This window comes from Lepidochelys kempii, chromosome 2 (genome assembly GCF_965140265.1).
Source record: "Lepidochelys kempii isolate rLepKem1 chromosome 2, rLepKem1.hap2, whole genome shotgun sequence".
Classification (NCBI taxonomy): domain Eukaryota; kingdom Metazoa; phylum Chordata; order Testudines; family Cheloniidae; genus Lepidochelys; species Lepidochelys kempii.
Genome location: NC_133257.1, coordinates 86,080,722 through 86,104,997, shown reverse-complemented (window position 1 = coordinate 86,104,997; position 24,276 = coordinate 86,080,722). Strand labels below are relative to the sequence as shown.

The window sequence follows — 24,276 nt, the reverse complement described above, 5'->3', positions numbered from 1 at the left end:
GTCCCCTAATCATTTTTGTTGCCCTCCGCTGGATGCTTTTCAATTTTTCCACATCCTTCTTGTAGTGTGTGGCCCAAAACTGGACCCAGTACTCCAGATGAGGCCTCACCAATGTCGAATAGAGAAGAACGATCATGTCCCTCGATCTGCTGGCAATGCCCCTACTTATACAGCCCAAAATGCCACTGGCCTTCTTGGCAACAAGGGCACACTGTTGACTCATATCCAGCTTCTCGTCCACTGTAACCCCTAGGTCCTTTTCTGCAGAACTGCTGCTGAGCCATTCAGTCCCTAGTCTGTAGCGGTGCATGGGATTCTTCCGTCCCAAGTGAAGGACTCTGCACTTGTCCTTGTCGAACCTCAACAGATTTCTTTTGGCCCAATCCTCTAATTTGTCTAGGTCCCTCTGTATCCTATCCCTACCCTCCAGCGTATCTACCTCTCCTCCGAGTTTAGAGTCATCTGCAAACTTGCTGAGGGTGCAATCCACGCCATCCTCCAGATCATTAATGAAGATATTGAACAAAACCAGCCCCAGGACTGACCTTTGGGGTACTCTGCTTGATACCGGCTGCCAACTAGACATGGAGCCATTGATCACTACCCGTTGAGTCCAATGATCTAGCGAGCTTTCTATCCACATTCATCTAGTCCATTCATCCATCCCATACTTCTTTAACTTGCTGGCAAGAATACTGTGGGAGACCGTGTCAAAAGCTTTGCTAAAGTCAAGGAATAACACGTCCACTGCTTTCCCCTCATCCACAGAGCCATTTATCTCGTCCTAGAAGGCAATTAGATTAGTCAGGCATGACTTGCCCTTGGTGAATCCATGCTGACTGTTCCTGATCACTTTCCTCTCCTCTAAGTGCTTCAGAATTGATTCCTTGAGGACCTGCTCCATGATTTTTTCAGGGATTGAGGTGAGGCTGATTGGCCTGTAGTTCCCCGTGTCCTCCTCCTTCCCTTTTTTAAAGATGGGCACTACATTTAGCCTTTTTCCAGTCATCCGGGACCTCCCCCGATCGCCATGAGTTTTCAAAGATAATGGCCAATGGCTCTGCAGTCACATCCGCCAGCTCCTTTCACACTCTCGGATGCAGCGCATCCGGCCCCATGGACTTTGTCCAGCTTTTCTAAATAGTCCCGAACCACTTCTTCACAGAAGGCTGGTCACCTCCTCCCCATGCTGTGCTGCCCAGTGCAGTAGTCTGGGAGCTGACCTTGTTCGTGAAGACAGAGGCAAAAAAAGCACTGAGTACATTATCTTTTTCCACATCCTCTGTCACTAGGTTGCCTCCCTCATTCAGTAAGGGGCCCACACTTTAGGGGCCCAACTATAAGCTGAGCAAGTGCAGAATGGTGGTAGAATGTGCCTTTGGAAGTTTAAAAGCTCGCTTGCGCCATTTGCTGACTAGGTTAGACCTCCGCGCAACCAATAGTCTCATTGTTATTACTGCTTGCTCTGTGCTCCATAATATCTGTGACAGTAAAGGGGAGATGTTTATGGCGGGGTGGGAGGTTGAGGCAAATTGCTTGGCTGCTGATTTTGAACAGCCAGACACCAGGGTGATTAGAAGAGCACAGGAAGGCATGCTGCGCATCAGAGCAGCTTTGAAAACTAGTTTCATGACTGCCCAGGCTATGGTGTGACAGGGGTGGGTGTGTGTGTGTGTGTGTTTCTCCTTAATGCAAATCCACCCCTTTTGTTGATTTTAATTCCCTGTAAGCCAACCACCCTCCCCCACGTTTGATCACAGCTTGCAAAGAAAATTAAGTCACTATTGTTTTGAAACCATGCATTCTTTCTTTCTTAATTAAAAAAAAAGGGGGGGGAGATAACTGATAAGGTAGCCAGGGTGGGGTGTGGGAGGAGGGAAGGACAAGGGCACATTGCTTATTGTCGCCACAGTACAAATCAAAGCTGTTTGAATGACAGCCTTCTGTTGCTTGGGCCATCCTCTGGAGTGGAGTGGCTGCGTGCCCAGAGGGCCCCCCCCCGCATTCTTGGGCGTCTGGGTGAGGAGGATATGGAACTTGGGGAGGAGGGCAGGTGGTTGTACAATGGATGCAGTGGCAGTCTGTGCTCTTGTTGGCTTTCCTGCAGCTCCACCAGATGCCTGAGCATGTCCCTTTTCTCCCCTATTAGCCTCAGCATTGCATCCTGCCTCTTCTCATTGCGCTCACTTAATGCTTTCCTGGACTCTGTCACTGAATGCCTCCATGCATTCAGCTGTGCCCTATCAGTGCGGGAGGACTGCATGAGCTTGGAAAACATGTCATCACAAGTGCGGTTTTTTTTCTGCCTTCTAATCTGCGATAACTTCAGGAACAGAGATGATGGGGGAGCATAGAAACATTTGCACCTGCAGGGGGATAAAAAGGGAGAGTAAAATTTAAGGTGATACATTTCTGAGAACAAAAGGGAGACTCTTTCACAGTGAATCAAGCAGTTCACAGCAGACAGCACATATACTTTAGGTACAAGGTCACATTTTGCCTTTTAGATTGAGTGCCTGCTGGTATGGTGACACATCACACATGGCTGGGCAACAGAATTCAGTTTCCAGGAAGCCATGGTAAGTCAAGGGGTACACGGGGTTGGCTTCTAACGCCTTCATAACATGTGGGAATGTTTTCAAACTGTAGCGTCCTCCTTTCCCACAGCAAGCAATGCCGGTTGGGTTTGCCATTTAAAAGGAGGGGCTGCAGTTTTTGGGTGGATGTGCAGCACACGCCTCCTGCCTCCCCACACCCTTCCGCGTGGCTATTTGGGATGATCCCTTCCCCCGTTCCCCCCGCCGCATGGCTATGGGATGATCCATTTTAGCCAAGTGCAAACAGCCCAGCATGAACGGGGTCCTTTTACTGTTCCCTTACAAAAATTCCCCTATTTCAATCAGGTGACCATGAATGTGACCATGAATATCACCACTCTCCTGAGGCTAAGACAGAAAGATAAAGACCGAATGTTGCTTGAATGAGACCAAAACCTAGGACCATTTGCTGCCATGCTTTGTGCTGCAGTGATTCCAGAATACTTGCTACTGGCTTTGCATGGTAAAGTGTCCTACCCTGGAAGATGAAATAAGGCAGCCCTCCCCAGAAACCTTCTGCAAAGACTTTCAGAGTACCTCCAGAAGAGGTCCATGGAGATGTCCCGGGAGGATTCCCGCAGCATCCCCAGACACATTAACAGACTTTACCAGTAGCTGTACTGGCCGCAAATGCAACCAAAGTCTTCAAGGCAAATCAAATATTACAGTACAGGGTTTAAAAGCAATAATGTTTAGTTACAAATGTGCACTCACCAGCGGTGCCTTCTCACCTTCAGGGTCAGGGATCCTGCCTTGGGAGGGTATTGGCTCCAGGGTGATGAAAAGGTCCTGGCTGCTGGGGAGAACGGATTCACTGCTTGCCTGCTGCACATTCTCCTCCTCCTCTTTCTCATCCACAAAATCCTCCTCCGTGTTGCATGAGACTCCCCCCTTGCAGGTGTCCACGGACAGTGGTGGAGTAGTGGTAGGGTTCTCCACCCCACCCCCAGACTGCCATGCAGCTGATCATAGAAGTGGCATGTATGGGGCTCTGACCCAGAGCGACTGTTTGCCTCCTTTGTCTTTTGGTAGGCTTACCTGAACAACTTGACTTTCACAAGGCACTGCTGTGTGTCCCTGTTGTAGACTCTGTCCATCATGCCCTGTGCGATTTTTGGAATATATATTAGCATTTCTCTTTTTGATCGGAGTTCTGCCTGTACAGATGCTTCTCCCCATACAGCTATCAGATCCAGTGTCTCCCATTCGCTCTATGCTAGAGCTCATTTGTGATTCTGGGGAGACTGCATGAGTTCTGCATGTGCTGCTGAGTTCGTCACGCTGACCAAACAGGAAATGAAATTCAAAAGTTCCCAGGGCTTTTCCTGTGTACCTGGCTAGTGCATTGGAGTTGAAAGTGCTGTCCAGAGCGGTCACATTGAAGCACTCTGTGATAGCTCCCGGAGGCCAATAATGTCGATTTGTGTCCGCACTGCCCCAAATTCGACCCACCAAGGTCAATTTTAGCACTACTCCCCTTGCCGGGAAGGAGAACAGAAGTCGATTTTAAGAGCCCTTCAGGTCGACGGAACAGGGTTGCTTGTGTAGACACATTCATTGTAAGATCGACCTAATGCGGCTAAATTCGACCTAACCCTGTAGTGTAGACCAGGCCTAGGAGTTAGAAGGAATGGAGTGTGGCCTCCATCACTTCTCTCAAACCCCACTGCAATCTCCACACAAAAAACAATCATGAGGTCAATGTTAGCTTACATGGTATGGTACACTTTAAAGTGAAATCCCCCCGCCTCCCCAAGGAGACTGGACAGGTGCATGTAGTGAAGGCTCAGAGCCATACTGCCATAGAAACTGAGGGGCTACACAGCGGTATTGGTTCTTCATGTGCATAGCCCTGGCCCTGGGAGAGGTATGCATTTATGGGGCTGACACTCGGGTCATTTCCATGGGGTTGGTAATTCGTCCTTTCCCAGTACCCCCGTGACAGGCTGTATAAACCCTGCAACATTGGCAAAGGGATTAAAGGCTGGTCCACTCCTTTGGCCCTTTCAATTATGTCAGAGTTGAATAAGGTTTTAAAAGCAGGAAGTTCCAGACAGTTGGTGGGGGGCTCTGGGAGAGAATAGACAGTAGTGCTACAGCTCCCACGAGGAACTCCTGTAGAACTTCAGGGAAACTACCCTCAAGAAGGTCATTCACTGATTCCCTGCACCTACAAGGAGGCAGCTGGCCCCAGTGCACTGGTTGGACAGGATAGGTTCAGCAAAGCCCCACGGTGAGCCGTTATGCATTCTGTGCTGCCACCCTTACACAGGTTTCAGAGTAACAGCCGTGTTAGTCTGTATTCGCAAAAAGAAAAGGAGGACTTGTGGCACCTTAGAGACTAACCAGTTTATTTGAGCATAAGCTTTCGTGAGCTACGGCTCACTTCATCGGATGCATGCTGTGGAAAGTACAGAAGATCTTTTTATACACACAAACCATGAAAAAATGGGTGTTTACCATTACAAAAGGTTTTCTTTCCCTCCACACCCCACTTTCCTGCTGGTAATAGCTTATCTAAAGTGATCACTCTCCTTACAATGTGTATGATAATCAAGGTGGGCCATTTCCAGCACAAATCCAGGGTTTAACAAGAATGTCTGGGGGGGCGGGGGTTAGGAAAAAACAAGGGGAAATAGGTTACCTTGCATAATGACTTAGCCACTCCCAGTCTCTATTCAAGCCTAAGTTAATTGTATCCAATTTGCAAATGAATTCCAATTCAACAGTCTCTCGCTGGAGTCTGGTTTTGAAGTTTTTCTGTTGTCATATCACAACTTTCATGTCTGTAATCGCGTGACCAGAGAGATTGAAGTGTTCTCCGACTGGTTTATGAATGTTATAATTCTTGACATCTGATTTGTGTCCATTTATTCTTTTACGTAGAGACTGTCCAGTTTGACCAATGTACATGACAGAGGGGCATTGCTGGCACATGATGGCATATATCACATTGGTGGATGTGCAGGTGAACGAGCCTGTCAAGGTTCATCCCCCACTCTGAACTCTAGGGTACAGATGTGGGGACCTGCATGAAAACCTCCTAAGCTTACTTTTACCAGCTTAGGTTAAAACTTCCCCAAGGTACAAATTAATTTTATCCTTTGTCCTTGGAATATCCACTGCCACCACCAAACTCTAACTGGGTTTACTGGGAAACGTAGTTTGGACACGTTTTTCCCCCCAAAATCCTCCCAACCCTTGCACCCCACTTCCTGGGAAAGGTTTGGTAAAAATCCTCACCAATTTGGATAGGTGACCACAGACCCAAACCCTTGGATCTGAGAACAATGAAAAAGCATTCAGTTTTCTTACAAGAAGACTTTTAATAGAAATAGAAGTAAATAGAAGTAAAGGAATCACCTCTGTAAAATCAGGATGGTAGATACCTTACAGGGTAATTTAGATTCAGAACATAGAGAATCCCTCTAGGCAAAACTTTAAGTTACAAAAAAGACACACAGACAGAAATAGTCATTCTATTCAGCACAGTTCCTTTCTCAGCCATTTAAAGAAATCATAATATAACACATAGCTAGCTAGATTACTTACTAAAAGTTCTAAGACTCCATTCCTGTTCTATCCCCAGCAAAAGCAGCATACCAACAGACACAGACCCTCTGTTTCTCTCCCTCCTCCCAGCTTTTGAAAGTATCTTGTCTCCTCATTGGTCATTTTGGTCAGGTGCCAGCGAGGTTACCTTTAGCTTTTTAACCCTTTACAGGTGAGAGGATTTTTCCTCTGGCCAGGAGGGATTTTAAAGGGGTTTACCCTTCCCTTTATATTTATGACAGAGCCTCTGATAGTGTGGCTGATGTTATTAGGCCCTGTGATGGTGTCCCCTGAATAGATATGTGGGCACAGTTGGCAACGGGCTTTGTTGCAAGGATAGGTTCCTGGGTTAGTGGTTCCGTTGTGTGGTATGTGGTTGCTGGTGAGTATTTGCTTCAGGTTGGGGGGCTGTCTGTAGGCAAGGACTGGCCTGTCTGCCAAGATTTGTTAGAGTGTTGGGTCATCCTTCAGGATAGGTTGTAGATCCTTGATAATGCGTTGGAGGGGTTTGAGTTGGGGGCTGAAGGTGACGGCTAGTGGCATTCTGTTATTTTCTTTGTTAGGCCTGTCCTGTAGTAGGTGACTTCTGGGAACTCTTCTGGCTCTATCAATCTGTTTCTTCACTTCCACAGGTAGGTATTGTAGTTGTAAGAATGCTTGATAAAGATCTTGTAGGTGAATGGGGGACTCTACTGAAAGGACTTGAGTGGGGAGCCCGGAATCCTCATCTCCATCAAATGCAGACACTTTGGCTTAATTTAGTATAGAGAAGACTCACGTTTTTGCAAGCAGGGACGCCCTATGGATTTAGCAAATGCCGGGCATCAGAAGGCTCCTGTCAGTGACCCAAGGAGAGTGACACTTCCCCTTCCACATCTATCCCTCCTGCAACAGGAGAATTTTGAAGGAAATCCTTGGTCTAAACTACTAGAGTTCCCACTGCTCATTGGTTTGACCAACATATTTTTAATGGTGGCAAAATATACCCAGAGAACTAGATGTGGAACTAGGACTTCATATTTTCCAGAATATAACTCTAGTTTAACTTTATTTTAAATTTACCCCCTGAAGTTCGCTCACTGCTATATTTGAAATCATAGTGAGTGGGAATCGGCCTAGTGATATGACAACTTTGGGGCACTGCTGTAGCTCAGTCTCCATCTCTCTTACACTCATTCTTTTTTCTTGTGAAGAAGGCCAGAAAATAGCTGCGCTGTGGATCAAATTTAGGCAAAACTGGATTCTGATTTTTTTTTTTTTTTATTCAGGACAGACCATGTATTATAACCTTAATCTCAAAATTTAGAATCAGCCACATGGTAAACTATATTATAATCCGATTGATGGTACTGGCAGTCCATTTGCACAAATAGATGATTTATTTGCTTTTCTCAAATATTTTGGCCTTTCGAAATTGACATCTAGAATAAGATTCTTTGCACACCAATTATGTTTCAAATGTCTGTATTACATAAGATGGTTTGTTTAAAATGTCACAGACCGCCATTTCCTAGTATCCAGAGAGACAGTTTCAAAAGAATATGAAAAAGACAGAGACACTTTAAGTTAGTTAGATATTTTAGGTGTTACAGGTCTGGATCGGTACATTATATGTAGGCTGACCAGACAGCAAATGTGAAAAATCGGGACAGGGTGTGGGGGGTAATAGGAGCCTATATAAGAGAGAGACCCAAAAATCAAGATTGTCCCTATAAAATCGGGACATGTGTTCACCCTAACTATATGCTATTACTACATGAAAAAAAATCTATACATGTACACATTTTATGGAGAGAGAACAGTCAGCTGCAAAGCTGTACCATTTTAGTGATGACTTGCTAGACATTCAAATATTTAACTATTATTCAAATAACAGAAAACTGTTCTAAAATGTCATTGCCATAAGAGGAGTTTTGCCTTTACAGCGGAGGTGTATAAATACTGTGAACTTTAAATGTAATTTCAGTTGCTTATTGCTTATTGTTTCTTTTCATAGGACAAAGATTAGTAATTTGTTTGTAAATTTTACACAATCAGTTCTTCTATATACAGCCACTTAACATAAATCTCACCTTGGCAATCAAATTATGTCAGTTTTCTTATTGCAGGTGGCCAGGCTGCATTCCATCAGACTGCAGCTGATTTGATGTTAACAAGAAGGCCCTAAAATTGGGGCACCTGGGATAAGCTGGGATCCACAGGACTGAAGCTGTGCAGGAAGCACTTTCCTTTAAAATCACAAGTGATTAGTTTTTATAACCGTCCCTGCTGTAGCACCATGACTCATCAAATCCAAAAGGCAGCTTTACAATTACTATACCGCATTTAGAGGGGGAGTGCCTAGGGAGTGCAAGGATCATCACTCTGGATCACTCATTCCCCTCCAATAATGTTCTTAGTTCTGCTATGGGAATGTTAAAAAAAACAACAAAAAACTGCCAATCTGATCCTCGAGTCATAGAAGGGCCAAATTCGGCTCTGAGACACAAGCACAATCGCCACTGTCTCATGAAATACAGTTGGGATTTATAATACTGTACACATCTTTCCATCCTTTCTACTGACAAGAAAAAGGGTCTCTTCCCTGAACTGCATTTAATATATCTCTGCTAATTTGCACATTCAGCCCACATGCTGCTACATCTGCATAAGACCAGGCATGTTTTCTTTCTTTAATCAGACACTCCATTTAAACCCTACATGCATAAAAAATCTGCGTCAAAATTAACACTCCCATAAGAATTTTTCTCCATGAATCAGTCCCATTTAAAGGAAGCTCCTTCACATATTATGTAAACTCTGAAGCTTCCTTCCCATTGTACAGCTGGCAATAATAGATGATTCGTCCAAAGAAGCCACATTTCCCCCCCAGTTCAAATACAATATCAGTCCCTGCTCCATAAGTGTCGTGAGTATTTACTGGTTTCTGGGGTAGTAAGGAACCATCAGAGATTTTTAATGTAATATAAAGGGATTGCCTTTTTATTGGGTCTCAACCAGAGGAAGCTGAGAAAAATGTCAGCTGTTTAATTATTAACACCGAGTCTAAATCAATAACGAAATAATTTTTTTCAGTCTAGTTTTCTATTTTTCCCTTTCTGTTCTATCTGGCAACCTCTCATACCATCTCTTTATATTTAGTATCTATATTTTAATTCATCCATTCTCAGGAGATTAGAGAATGGGTACAAGGGAAGTCTATTCAGTTGCAAGAATGGTGTGGTTAGCAGGTTCTTGCCTGTTCTGGGTTATATTACACTCTTGAGAGAGGCTGTAGAAATTCTGAGTTTCCTCAGACTTACCGAGTAGTCTGAGGAAAGTCCGAAGAAACCCTGCTGTTAGACTTCGATTTTTTTACTCTCTCAGACCCTTGTTCTTTCTTTTCTAAAAGACCTTGGTACTGGCAATTCTTACATCACAATGGCAATGCCCTACATCAACAGGCAAGGAGGGGCCTGATCATCACACTCTTCCGAGAAGCCATGAGTCTGTGGTTGTGGAGTGTTTTGCACCAGTCACCCTGGAGCTCTGTCTCCTAGGTCTTCAGAAAACCCTGGTGGACTAGCTCAGCAGAGACTTCTCCAAGAGCCATGAGTGGTCACGCAAGTCCTTGGTCCTTCAAGACAGTCTTTCACAGATGGGGTTACCTGATGATAGACCGGTGTGTGACATTTATACAGTTACAATTACAAATGCGAAAGGTGGTGTTCCAGAGGAGATGAGAATCCAGGATCCCTCACCAATGCTTTTCTCATGGGGTCCAGACCTCCTGTATGGGCTTCCATAGATACCTAGGATCTCCAGTGTCCTGTGGAAACTCAGTTAGGACTCCGGGACTATAATCCTGATAGCCTCAGTTTAGTGTGGCCTAGGAATCTCTTGGTACCAACTGGCAGATGGTATAGGGGTGCATAGGGTTACAGGGATCCCCTGGATCTGCTCTCTACATAATAGTTTGTCAAAGGAGGGTGGCCTCTACTGAAAGCTTGTTTCACACAGATCACATAGTCATTGCAGAATGGATGTGCATAAGGAGTTGTGTGTGTATATTGAAAATTATGCTCTTAAAGTCTATGAGTTGGGGCTGATCGCCAGAGGGTGATAAACAAGTTTCTTTCAGACAGGAGATGCCTATTTGTAAATTGACTATTGTATATTTCACAATGAACACCTATTTTTCAGTCTGAGCAGAATGTTAATCAAGTGACTGCAAAGTCTCCAGAAGAGGTTCTACACAGGAAAAAGCAAGCAGCAGGTGTTATCCTGTTTACAAGTGAAGACAATAGATGGTTTAAACTGTATATCTGGGAGTGCAGAGGTACACTCAGGTATCCTTCACCTAGGGGACAAGTTGCCAGCTGGCTTGCCTTATGAATGGACGATCACAGCCAGTATGGCAGTTTAAACCTGGGAGAAAAACTTTGGGTGAACTAACCCCTGAGACGGGAGAACGAGTTGTTTAGTTAAGTTTAGGTTCTAGAAAGTGTGTTATTTTATTTTATATGTAACCATTTGTTGCCACTAATTCTACTTGCTTCTTCTTGAATGTCTGTCCTTTGTTAAATAATCTTGTACTTGATTTCATTATACAAATCTATGTGCTGTGTGTTAAGTGGAGCGGGGATCCTGAGGTGTAACTGATAAGGTGGAGCGTACTGTTCCTTTGGAAGTTGTGGATCTGTGAGTGTCCAGTGGAGCAGAGGCTAGACAGTCCAGAGGGATGCTTGTAGCGCTCAGGGGTTGGAGTGTGACTATTGCTTACCTGCAGAGGGACAGTGGAGCCTGAGAGGGCAGTTCTTGTACTGCCTGTGGCTGGGAGAGTCAGGGAGCTGACCCATGAGAGGCACAGACAAGGCTTCCTCACTCTAAGGCAGATGACAACAAGGTGCCTTGCAACCCTGGGTACCCCAGGCAAGCATCACATTGGGCAAGACTGTTTTGGTACTCAGATATGATGGAACTGTCAATCTGCAGCTGTTACTGAGCCTGCCTGACTTGCTGTCTAAGAAGAGCAGCTAGGGCTTACCTCCTTGATGCAGCAACTCCTGCAGATGTAGGGCCTAGATGCTGGTTGGCTGACACCCACTGAGAGGAGTTACTCAGTATCTGTCCTGAACGTCGCCTTCCAGAGCAGGAAATTGTCCATGAAACAATCTAGCTAACCTAAATGGAGGCAATTTTCCATTTGGTCTGAACAGTAGTATGTGACATCCCTACAGGGGTTGCTTCTGGGTGTTCAGGACTATTGCTCTCACTGAAACAATTGTTGCTATCACCCAGCTTTATTAAGGGCTGTCTGGCCACCATATTGGCTCACCATCCCCCAGTACAGGGCTACTCAATATTTTCTTTCCCTTCCGTGACAGGATTCCTTAAGGGACCACCCATACCTTTCAACTAACCAGAGAACCCCCTCCTCGTTGTCCTTTTACTTGGATAGGACCTGTCTGAGGCGGTTTATGGCATTCATAGAATGGACAAGGGGTCAGCCAGTATCCTCACAAAGACTGTACAAGTAGTTTCAGAATGGTATTTACCTGCCATATTCTTGTGAAGAAAGATCTACCTGTATTTATTAGAGCTCATTAGACTAGAACTCAAATCACTTCTGTCACCTCTTTCAACTGACCTTTCTGAACTCCCTGAGGGAGATTTGTAGGGCAGCAACATGGAGTTTGATCTATACATTCCCCACTCACTGTGTGTTGCTGCAGGCCTTTAAATCAGATGCAAGCTTTGATAGAGCAGTCCAGTCAGTATTACAGTAGGACTCTTTACCCATCTTCAAGAAAGGATACTGCCTACAAGTCACCAAGAGTGGAATCTGTGTGGACAGTCACTTAAAGAAGAAAATACGGTTACTTACCCTACTGTAACTGTAGTTATTTGATTCCACAACCCACCCTCGATCCCTGCTAATAGGAGTCATGAGACATGGGATTCTTATGGGTGGAGGAACTGAGCTGCAGTTGATGATTCTCCACCACTTCTACCCTCAGCTGTGGAAGTCACAAAGGCTCCCAGGGTGCAGTCTGATCTCAGATGCATGGAGTGCATGCACACCAAGAGTGGAATCTGTGTGGACTGCACATCTTTGAAGAACTAGAGCAGCGGTTCTCAAACTGGGGGTCGGGACCCCTCAGGGGGTTCCAAGGTTATTACTTGGGGGCTTGTGAGTTGTCAGCCTCCACCCAAAACCCCGCTTTGCCTCCAGAATTTATAATGGTGTTCAATATATAAAAAAGTGTTTTTAGTTTATGGGGGCGGGGGGTCACACTCAGAGGCTTGCTATGTGAAAGGGGTCACCAGTACAAAAATTTGAGAACCACTGAACTAGATTTACTGTAGGATAAGTATTTTATAAGGTCTTTTTTAAAACCTACTTTTTCCCTCTTAAAATGATAGATTCGTCCTAGATATTGATGTTGTATTCATGAAAGAACCCAAATTGATGAAGCAGGTTCAAGAACCAGATCTGTGAACTTTGGAAAAAATCAGGTAAAAATGACTTCATAACAACTGATGTAATGATATCCGGTAATCCAGAAAGAAAATTCCTTATTCTGTTTTACAGTATGAGGTTGGTGTACTTAGATGCATGATAAGGTAAATGACCGTACAAAACCACAACCTATATGCTCTGAATTACCAATATATGGGGAAAACCCAACCATTTTTGGCATGTTCAGTAAATGATGCTTTCACCTTCTCTGTCTCAAAATAGCTCCTAAAGGATATATGATTCAATAATGAACCAGACCAATTAATTCAATAATAGTGTGTTATGCATAATTGCTAGTGGAATTATATTTCATAACCCAAAACATTACATTTGAATTACCACAAGTATTTAAGGAAAGAAATTATTTTCAGATCATGAAATATTTTCCAGTTTGAGATTCAACCAGTTATCATTTGGATCTTCTCTGTATCCTAGAATTGATCGAATTAATGCAGATTATTCTGTCTCACAGTTGCAAGTTCAAATCTTACGGGAAGTTGTTCTCTGTAGAAAGCATCTCTAAATTTTTGCTGTTAAATAGACCTCTTGCCTGAAAGTTACGGTATGATTTTTGAAGCATATGTGAAGAATGATTTTATACGTTGATTTCTAAGATGCTTGCAAATATCAACAGTACAGTGTGTCATACCTTTAGGTACACTTGCTCCCTTCCTCTGTGGGCTCTGGGAATGTCTAGAAATTTGTATATGTATGGATCAGTTTGTTCCCAGGTGATCTGGTCTCTTGAATCTCGTAAGGACATAGCATCTGCTAATCCAAATCCAGGTATCTTTGTAACTGGTGAATCCAGTCATCTTATTTGTGTTTTGTTAAATATTAGTCACTCTAATTTTTCATAGTCATGGAGTTCAGTCATTTAAAGCAGGCATAGTAGAAATTGATTTGCCAATGCAAATTTTCATAGTGGATTTTATTTGCCTGTCTGGATTCTCAGTTTCTACACTGCCTCCATTTTTTTACAAGGTGTGGAACTAATTAGGCATGAACTTGCCCCACGTATGAAGATTCTTGTGTGTCTAAGTACCTGTACTGAGGCTTGAAAATAGAGCTGAGTGTGGTATACCTACATGTTACTTTCTGGTATGCAATATTGTGAATAGTTGGCTCACCATGTACTCTGGCCAAACTGTGGTACATGTCATCTCTTCTGTAGAGCCCACAATAAGTAATTCAATATTTTTATAGATTCAAAATTATTGATTAGGGTATATATTAAAATAACTAACCGCCTGACCCACCAAGATGTGCGCCTGTCTATACCCTGTTGCCACATGATCATGCTGCTGTAGACCATGTCTGTCTGTACCCTTTCCCCACCGACTGTTTGTCACCATTGTTTGTTGTGTCAGGAGTGTAATTTAGACTGCAAGCTCTTTGAATACTCTCTTGTTTTTTTGTTATTTTCTCTGAAGTGCATGCTACCTTTTTGGATGCTATAAAATAATGAATAATAGCAACTGTTTGCAGTGGGAGAATCAGATTTGTTGGCATAGGCAGGCTGTGTGGAGGATATATTTTGCATTCAGTGCTATGGAAACAATCTCTTCTTGTCCACTTCTTTCTAACAGATGGTGCTTCTTTGTTAATTAATAAAATGTAAAGTGATCCACTTATGGCCGCAGTCCTGCAGACAATTCACATACAGTATGTATATATTTAAACATGCAAGTAGTGCCATTGAAATCAATAGAATTATTCATGTGCTTAAAGTTAAATCATGCACTGAAATGTTTTCAGGACTGGCACCTTACTTGAGATTGTTCTGTTTAAAATATACACAAATGTGGTTAGGCAAGTCCTCATGCAGAAGGTGAGACACAGATACTTATTTTGATGTTCTGTGTGGTGATAAGCAAGCTGCATATCCTTTTGCCATACAGAGAAGTTGCTTGCACATCAAGATCCATCTCCATAACTCACCTGGGGAAGACTTGGAAGTTAATGACAGGTTTCAGATTAGCAGCTGTGTTAGTCTGTATCCGCAAAAAGAACAGGAGTACTTGTGGCACCTTAGAGACGAACAAATTTATTTGAGCATAAGCTTTCATGGGCTGGCTGTAGCCCACGAAAGCTTATGCTCAAATAAATTTGTTCGTCTCTAAGATGCCACAAGTACTCCTGGGTTTGTTTTTTTTTGGAATTTAATGTCCTTTAAAATATGTGCTCCTTAAACTTTAATATTCACGTTGTGTCTTCCTGCCAAGCAAGTTTTTAGAAAAGTATGACAGCCAAAGATGATGATATAGTGGAGGTCAAGGCTTCTGAGTATGTTGATTATTCTTTCTAACTAATTACCTCTTACCATTGTTGAAATTGTATAAATCCTGATCACTGCATGCAACTAGTCCTCAACTGATTAAATTACTAGGAATTGGCAGTGTTGTCGTCATCATCAGGGTCAGTTCTTATCTTTGAAATATATGGAAAGCTCTTTGCAAAATTATCTTTTACTCACTCATTTCAAAGCTCATATCCTTTCAGCCAATTTGGTGGGTAAACCTACCATCTCACTGTGTGAAGGCTGGTTCTAAGTATCTTAGTTTGAGTTCCCAGTCTGCCCTGGTGGTCTGAGGCATACCTTTCCATTTATTTTCCCCTCTGTGCTTGATATATGTAATATACTGTTTAACATCAGTTATTTTAGTAAATATTTTCCCCATTTTTTGTAGCCTACGTTAGCTTTTCATTCTGCTGTTTTAAAATTTTTATACCCTATATTAAGAGAGACTGCAAATCATACTAAAATATTTCCGTAAAATTCTTGGCCAAAATTTTCAAACATCTATATTTAGGCACCTAACAAGAGGTCTGATTTTTTTTAAGAGGTGCTGTTTACACACAACTCCTTTTGATATCATTAGGAGCTGCAAAGGCAAGCATCTCAGAAAACTTTTTTTTATGTACGTAAATAAAGATATATATTCCTAACTTTATGTACCCTTGTTTGAAAATTTTGATCCTTACGTATGTTTTTTCAACATGCTATAGCAGTGGTCCAGAAACTGTGGGATGCACCCACCTAGAGGGGTGCAGAGGAACATTTGGGGAGGTATGTGGTGGGGCCCAGGACAGCCCCTATGGGAGTGGGGAGGGAGAACCACCTAGCTCCGCTCTGCCCCCAGCCGCAGCTCTGCTCTGCCCCCAGCCGCAGCTCCGCTCTGCCCCCTGCTCCAGCCCCAGCAGCAGCTCCGCTCTGCCCCTAGGGCAGCTCCAGCCCCAGCTCCTCCCCCATTCCCAGTTCCGCCTCCAGCTCCGCCTTCAGACCAAGCTCCTCTGTTGACAAAGCCTTAGCTGTGCAGAAATGGAGGGTGTGTGTGGACAGATTCCATTACTGGTAAGGGGGTGTGTGAGTGACACTGGAAAAGTTTGGGTACTACTGCGCTATAGTTATTACTCTGTCCAACAGAAAGCCATATATGTTTAGGTTAAGGTTACAAAGTCAAACACTCAAAAGTTAGGAAATGCCCTAATTAAGTTTGCCAGTGTAACCCTAATACTGCCCCCTTGTATGTATGCGTTATGATACCCGTTGCCTCATTCAGTGCATCTCCTCACCTCTGCCCTACTTTCCCCAGCATCCAAGTCAATCTGGTTGTTCCTTCTTCTCCATGGGCACCTGTTGTGGGACCACTGAGAGCGCAGGAGAGAGCCTCCATGCTCTCTGTTTTGTGTCACAACTCCACAGCAGCCCCTGGCAACTAGGAGGAGCAATTGCAGGGATTTTCCCTGTAGCCCTGCACTGGATCATGCCCAGTGCCGAAAGACTCTTTGGAGGATTTAGCTGCCAAACACTAACCGACAGAGCACAGGAAAACGGATTATTTTTTGGAGGGCTAACTTTTGGTGGCTTTTGCTAGGGATGGCAAAAGGCACATCTCTGATGCCAGGACAGTTTCCCCACCAAATTTCAAGACCCTGCTTTAAAGGATGGAGGCACCAGAGATTCTTAATGAAACATTTATAAGAATTGTTTAACATGGGTAAAATAATAAATTTTTCTCTTGCCTCATTCTCGGAAATAGCTGGAACATTTTAGCCCCTACCTTGAGTAGGATCAGATGCCTTTACAGTATTTGAGTTTTTCACAAACATTAGGTTTCACACTACCCCCTGTAAAGTGAGTGGGGGTATTATCCGCATTTTGTGCATAGCAAAGTGAGGCACAGATAGGTCAAAAGTGTCCTGTAAATTTTGTGTGCCCAACTTTAGATATCTAGGGCCTTATTTTTATATAGTGTGCTTAATTTTGTATCATACTTTTTATATTTGAAGCACAGCTACCATTGACTTCAGTTGCAGCTCTGAGTGCTTAGTGAATGCTACAGGCCATTTTCTCATTCTCCTCGATTTTGCTTAGAATTCTTTACAGATTTCTCAGGTGGCATGCTTGATTCTTTGTCCTCAGTGAGATGAACAAAGTAAATCCCATCAGGGAATGGAATTTATTTTTTCCAAGTCTTGTAAAGTGCACTTTATGTAGACATAGAGTAGATCCTAGTAGAACCACTAGAACGTATCAGATGCTTATCGCTCAGCAACTGAATGGGAAAGTTAGATGTTGTTGTTTTTATGTGAACTATCTCCATTTCCTCTCCATAAGTTCCCACCCATTTTCATAGCAGTAAAGAGGTTTTTACTATGTTCCATGTTGCATAGCAGAGGGGAGCATATAGGTCGCCCTTCAGACAGCGCTATCTGGTAAGTTAATAAACTACACAAGCTTGAACAGGCTTGAACAGGCACAGCCACAGACATCATTTCTGTTTTCCACAAGTCTGTCTGATGGACTGAGAAGCAGAACCAGTTTCTGGGTATCTCTTGGCACACATACTTTCTTGAGAAGTATCTCTTTATGGGATCACTGCCCCTGAGCTAACCAGTCTCTTTTCCCTGTGCGTCTGTGGTGGTGGGGGTGATGTCGCTTTTCCTGTCTCATGTCTCTGCCAACCATATTTCTTGATGTCTCCCTACCATGTCTAGAACCAGAATAAGGGAATTCCTGGCTTCTGGCCCGTTGTGGCAAGTCTGCTTGTACTTATTATTCTGGGCTTCCTTTTAACTTCCTTTTCATTCATTTTCTCATGTGTTAAGAGAATACAGTGACACATTTTGTCTCTGGGGTCCAAAGGGCAAGATAAAGTATATTGTATGGTTGTACAGCATGTGCATTATGCCATTTTGTCACTTCTTTGATGTAATTTTATATAGTTTTTATAATGTGTTTGTCACTTGGCTGTTTGGTTCTTTCATTCTCTCTGTGTTTGTAAATACAGGACTAAAATCACCCAGAGCCTATTGTGGGAATGATTGGCATAGGGCCTCTTGTAAAACATCCACTGGAAATTAAATAAAATATTTTCCCTGCTTATTAAAAACAAAAATTGGAAAGTGTCCTAAGGTGAATGTTTCTCGTCTTTGGGAAGTCACAGTAAGAATCTAGGGGGCAGGGAGGATAAATACACACTGATATTTGCTCTCTGGTGGCTTCTGTTCAGCCTTGCAAGTGGGATACAATTTGGTAGTGTCCGCCTAATGGATGGTTCTTCACAATACTGTAGGTTTCAGAGTAGCAGCCGTGTTAGTCTGTATTTGCAAAAAGAAAAGGAGTACTAGCTACTACTGTGAAACCTGTCATTATGCAAAGCACTGCATTTAGCCGTATGGAGTGGAAATCTATTCTAAGGTGCCACTAGTATTCCTTTTCTCTTTGGAAAAAGGTAAGTAAGGTATGTTTGTGGGAATGAAAAATTCTGAACACTAAAAACAATTCTCATTGCAACATAAGGGCCTAATACTGCTTCCACTGGATTCAGTGATAAGACTGCTGGATCCTCAGCTGATGTAAATCAATATAGCGGATCCAATGAAGTGAGCTGTAGCTCAGGAAAGCTCATGCTCAAATAAAATTGGTTAGTCTCTAAGGTGCCACAAGTCCTCCTTTTCTTTTTGTGAATATATTTCCAGCTTCCTTTTCTTAAAAAAAAGCACACCCAACTCTTTTTAATATTTCACTACAAAGCTGCAGTATCATTATGACAGCAGCAAAACTGCTTCTCAAAATTGCGCTACTGACATCCAAACCGTCAAACATTACACTTCAGAATGCTTTAAAAAAATCAGACTTACAATGAACATAAAATTAAGGCAGAGTAAGGAAGTGAGATATCTGTGGGTTTGTATTTGATTTCTAATGCAAAATTACTCCTATTTGGGGGAAATAAATCTCTGGCAAAAAATTATTTCTCGCTCTCTCTCAGTACTATTGGGCATTTGTTCGGAAATGTTTATTAACATTCAGACACAAAAGAGTAACAATAGCTCCCCACAGTGAGGAACACACATGAAAATGTAGCAGAAAAAAGGATGCGCCCTCGGTTAATTGAGTAGTTAGGAGCTCAGTAGGGACACGTTTTATGCTGGAACCTGTGGACACTTAGTGACCTAACTTTACTAATGTGAGTTGTCCTACTGAAAAAAAACTCAACTCATATGAGAAAAGTCACTCATATGCATAAGTATTTGCAGGATTGGGCTTTTGATTGCATAACTTTTTTAGCTGTTGTATACTAAAACATTAAATTTTCCATTTACATCTCAAGGGCACTTTATTCCAATTAGTTTAATATGGTCTGTCTTGTGAGTTTTACTAAAATAGTTTCAGAAACCAAATTTAAAAGCTTGTATGACTTTTTGAAATATGGAGTGTCATGGCTATTAAATGGTGAATGACAAGCTGCTATTTTAGCTGGTGTCAAATGGAAATTGAAATTAAATTTAGCAGGGCTTCTTAGGTATTACCACACTAAAGAGCTCTCCATCAGCAGTAAGTATACAGAAAGTGTCATGCCCAATTAAAACAAAAGCTGAGCTCTGACTGTACAAATTGCTGTCTTTAGCATGCTCTCGATGAACAATTCCAATTCCTTGTCAGGTTAACTGGCTGCTACTCACCTAGTAGCACAGTTCTATTAAGGCTCGTTTGGAGTTACTGTCATGGTTCCATGTTTTAGTACCATTTCTGTTCCTTACAGAACCTGGCTCCATATCCATTGTGCTAGAAAGCATTATTTGAAGTGGGTGACCTTTTTGTAACAAACCCCAAAATCACATGAAACTTGGCTGGTTTCTAGTTTCATTGCAGACTTAAAACTTGGCCCAGTTTCACTAAGGTTTGTGACCTGGATCAAATTTTGAGCAGTCCATCTCTATTCATGAGTTAAAGGAGTGATTTATGAAAATATATTAAACTCTGCAACTCCACTGTGGCCATAGATGCCCTGCTTTAGTTGTGAAACCTGTCTTCCTGCTTCCTTAATGAAGTAGTCTCCTGCTTTAGGAACATAATGAAATAGAAACATTTTTTAACTGGGTGTTTAAAAATCTGGTAAAATTGATGCTTTAAATTGTTTCTGGAAGTGTATCTTACAGGGCCAGCAGTAATAGAAAATCACAAACGTGTCTTAATAAAGATTAAAAAATCCTTCTTACTTTCTATAGCAAACTAGGAGCATTATACCATTTGATTATTTGCTATATTATGTCTTCCTTGTCCGATGCTCCCAAATGAGGTACACTTGTCTTCTTTATTAATGCCCAGAGGGTCTCCCTTTGGGCATCTATAACTGTGGATCAGTGCAGTGGAGAACCTATATATGTGTTATTATTACAGTGGTAAGCATTACATTGGCAACATTTTTCCTAATTACCATATAATACGCCATATAGGTACATTTCCCTGACCCAAAGAAGAGTTCTGTGTAAGCTCAAAATCTTGTCCCTAAAAAAAAATATTAACTCTCCCACCTTGCCTCTCTAAGATAGTGGTATCTGAAATACCTTTATAATGTTCAAAGTACAAAGGAAATTACTATGTTTCCTGAGTGACAGCTGTGAGGTATGTGTGTACATAGATGTTAGCTAAGATTTTCAAAAGTGATAAGGGACTTCGAGTGACTCACATTGGCCATCCTGAAACCAAGTTACCTTTTAAAGGTTAGGGTATTCAGAGGATGACTGAAAGTCAGGCCTCCTTAAAGTACATCAGGTTGGGCACCCTAGACACTTTTTTGAAGTTGACTTAAAGATTATTACAGAGCATTATTAGGTTGTTGACTATCTATAATGGCTACTAGCAAGTGAAATTTTTAGAATTTGGATGAAGGGGATCTTGGGTTTTTTTCTAGAAGCTGTGTAGCACTTCTAGATGCTTTCTCTGTCACTTTTAAGCAACAGAATGTGCTAGTTGCTTAGTGGCTGTTAAAACTGATAGAGGTGGTTTGGCAAAGTAGTTTCCCAAAAGCAGTTATTTTTGGTTTAAGAGCAAATCATCCTCTTTACTGTGACAACTTAGAGGCTGCTGAAAATGTGAGTGAAGGGAGTCCTCTTGGCACCAGTATTCGGAGTATTTACATTTTCTTTTCTTTTACTTACGAGAATTAAGTAAACCGTTTTGGTCTCCCTTTCTTAGGTGAGCTCAGTTCCAGCACTTGAATAGTGCCAGAAAAGAAAATCAAACTAACAGATTCACTAAAGCAGAAAAGTCTCATTAGTGGAGTGAGCTATGATGCCCGCTCTGGAATGGCATTTGATCACTCAGCTGTAGTGATTCAATCATTCCACACAGCTAATTTAGTGTGTTTCTCAACTCACGTCACGGGAGATTATGTGACGGTTCTGGCCGTTGTTTGCCTCTGTTGGCAGACTGAGATAATCTGTGTTCCTGTGTTCAAGGAGGAAGATATTGGATCATAAACAAAGTTATTAGGCACTAATATGTTTTGTTTTTACAGTCCTAGATGTAATAGTAATAGTGAAGCAGTTATCAGCTACAGTTGTAAAGTTGAGAGGCTTGTTAAGAATACAAAGAAATTGAGGTTGTACTCTTAGTTACAGGAAGACAATTCAGGTATGAGTGAAAATACATGATAGCTCAGATTGGGTTCGGATTCTACTTTTTTACTAGACTATCAATGTCACCAATATTTATATATTCCCACACTTCAGAGAGAAACAGGAACAATTTCCTCTAATCCATGCTCAAGAGTCTATGAATTCTTTAGTCCAATTGTTGTCTGCTGTGCAATACCACTGATTGCAAATAGATTTCAGAGACAAATCATCCAAGGCAATTTAGGATTCCTTAATCTGCTTTTGGGGAGCCAGTTCAACTGAATTACTCTCTAGTTTACTAATATGCTACTGTGGTGAATATATATACTTAATGGTAAATAGTTGAGGGATAAAATATCATTCTCTTGGGGCAGAATTCAAGGTCATTTATACAATGCACAACAGAAACAAACACTAGTGTAAGACATGAAGTGGTAGAATATGGCTTTCTTTGCATACTGAAAGGTAGGAAAAGGAATGACCGCTGTGCAGTACTGCCTGCTTCTTGACTCTGAGCAGATCTCCCCATGTTGTTTTTCCTCCACTCCCCATAGTCTCAATGTCTCTTTCTTGCATCTGTCTCTCACATGCATTTCATGCCTTTTTCCGTATTACCATTCACACTTCACTCTTCCCAAACCTGTTTGCCAACAATCTCCCTCCTCACCACATTCAAATCCCTCCTAAAAATGCCCTTTTCTCTTCCACTTCCTCTGTTATCCGTGAGAAGCTAGAGGGGGCATAGGTAAGTAACCAAAAATAAGTGCCTCATGCATACATGCTCTCCTGACTAATTTTATGACCTGACTACTGCTACCTTTGCCCACCCTCTTCTCTTTCTCACAGTCTTTTTTATCAGGTTACAACTCACTAGATGTGTCACGATGAAGTTAGAGTACCTGTTCTTCAGTCCATGGACCACGCCTCCTTCCTATTTTTGAGGCATGTAGCACATCTTGCAGTGCTTGAGCTATAAGATCTATTACGTTCTATTTTTTCATTTGAGTTGAGAGAGGCTAGTCCACAGCTGAAGTCATTGTTAATATTCTTTCCTAGTCCTTTTAAAAAAAACAAACACTCTCCCCCCCCCCCAAATTTTATTTAACAGTTTTCAGTAGACGCTGGATTTCTGTATTAAGACAACAACATTACTGGGGTTTGAGGAAGGGCTATTGCTCTTAGTAAAAGAGCTTGGTTTCCAGCTGGTAAATCTTGTTTTCCCATTGAATGAAGGCAGATTATGGTAAGGCGTACCTTCTGCATATCCATGTGTCCTCTCAAAGGGGTAAATACTATATTGAGAAGAAAGAAAACACTTTTGTTGATCTCATATTATGCTGTGACTTCAGTGGGAGTTGTTGACGCTCAGCACTTTCAAAAATCAGGCTGTTGCTTAGTTACCCAATATGGGACATGGGAACCTAACTTTAGGCACCTGATTTTGAAAATGTTGGCTACTTGTGGGCGTGGATAGTAGTGAGCATGAGTAACGGTACCAGAAACTTGCACAGAGCCACTGAACCTGAAATGCCTGAACCCAAAGAGAAGATCATCTGACATAGAAACAAAACTGAATGTAAAAACTCTGCTGTCTTCTTCTGACATTCAGCCACATCTCCTGCAACTAAATCCTCAAAAGAACCATTTAAAGGCATTATTGAATAAATTAACAGAAAATTTCAAAGCATACATGTTACAGTTGCCGTCATGGCTGGAGGATTGGATTCTGTGAGGCAAAGTGTAATAACATTGGGTAGATGTGGTCAACAACAAAACCTTCAAAGTGGACAATGACTATTTTTTAAAAAAAGGGGATTAGAAAATGGATTTTTTTTATCTCAAACTGTTAGTGCACTTACAAAGGAGAATAAAATCCTTAGCCACAAAGTAGAGCCCAACACAGACTAAAAATATGAGATTACTTGGGCTTTTAGATAGTGAAGATGATTTGAAATTGTTTATGGAGCTGCTGGTTTCTGAATTATTAGATTTAAATCTAACAAGACCCTATTCAACTTGAAAAGCTTATCGTGTCACAACAGTAGTACCAATAATAGGACCAATTTTGAATGAATGGATAGAAAAACAATTATTTTTAAAGTTGCTGAGCTATAAGGTAAAGGTAGAATCTTAGTGAGACCTAGACAAATGAAAAAAATGCTGTATAAAAATACACAGTGGATTTTGCTTTTTTCAGACTTGAGTCCAAGCCTTCAGACAAAAAGAAGATTGCTCACACTAATTTAAAAGGTTTTTAATGAGGAGAAAGTTGAAGCTGCACTATTTGTCCCACTCCCATGCAAAACCCTGGAAGACTCAAATTAACCTTTAGTGAGGATGGCTGGGTCAGATCGCAGCATGTATGAAGGGTGCCTGTGAACCACTATGCTGAAAGGATCTCTGTCAGCTCTACCTAGGAAACTAGGCATGGAAACTAGGCTGTGGTGGAGCCATATCCACACTGATGTGGATCCAGTGTTCTCATTTCTTGACAAACACTAGTCTAGTGTTCCATGCTGATCTGGAAGCTGTATGTTATCTCTGGTCTTCCAGTACAAAGTTTCATAACGGTTCCACTTGTTTGTCCTAAAATGAGATTTGTCAACATGACCCGCCATAAAGCAATTTTGTACCCTGAAACATAAATATGTAACAATGCAGTATCATAACAGGTCTGCTCTTTTGAGAATTTGGGTTCATGCTTACTCTAAGGAC

General features: G+C 42.1%; 1 protein-coding gene across 9 annotated transcripts in view; it reads left to right on the top strand.

The window, feature by feature from the left end:
* The window catches only part of DLGAP1 (DLG associated protein 1), a 639,595-nt gene that overhangs the window by 174,434 nt on the left and 440,885 nt on the right, over window positions 1-24,276 (top strand). The window contains exon 2 of one of the 9 annotated variants that reach the window (XM_073331537.1): window positions 12,555-12,647. The exons of the other annotated variants lie outside the window; for them this stretch is intronic. The gene's annotated coding sequence lies outside the window, so the exon portion shown is untranslated. The remainder of the gene's footprint in view (window positions 1-12,554; window positions 12,648-24,276) is intronic. 9 annotated transcript variants of the gene reach the window in all.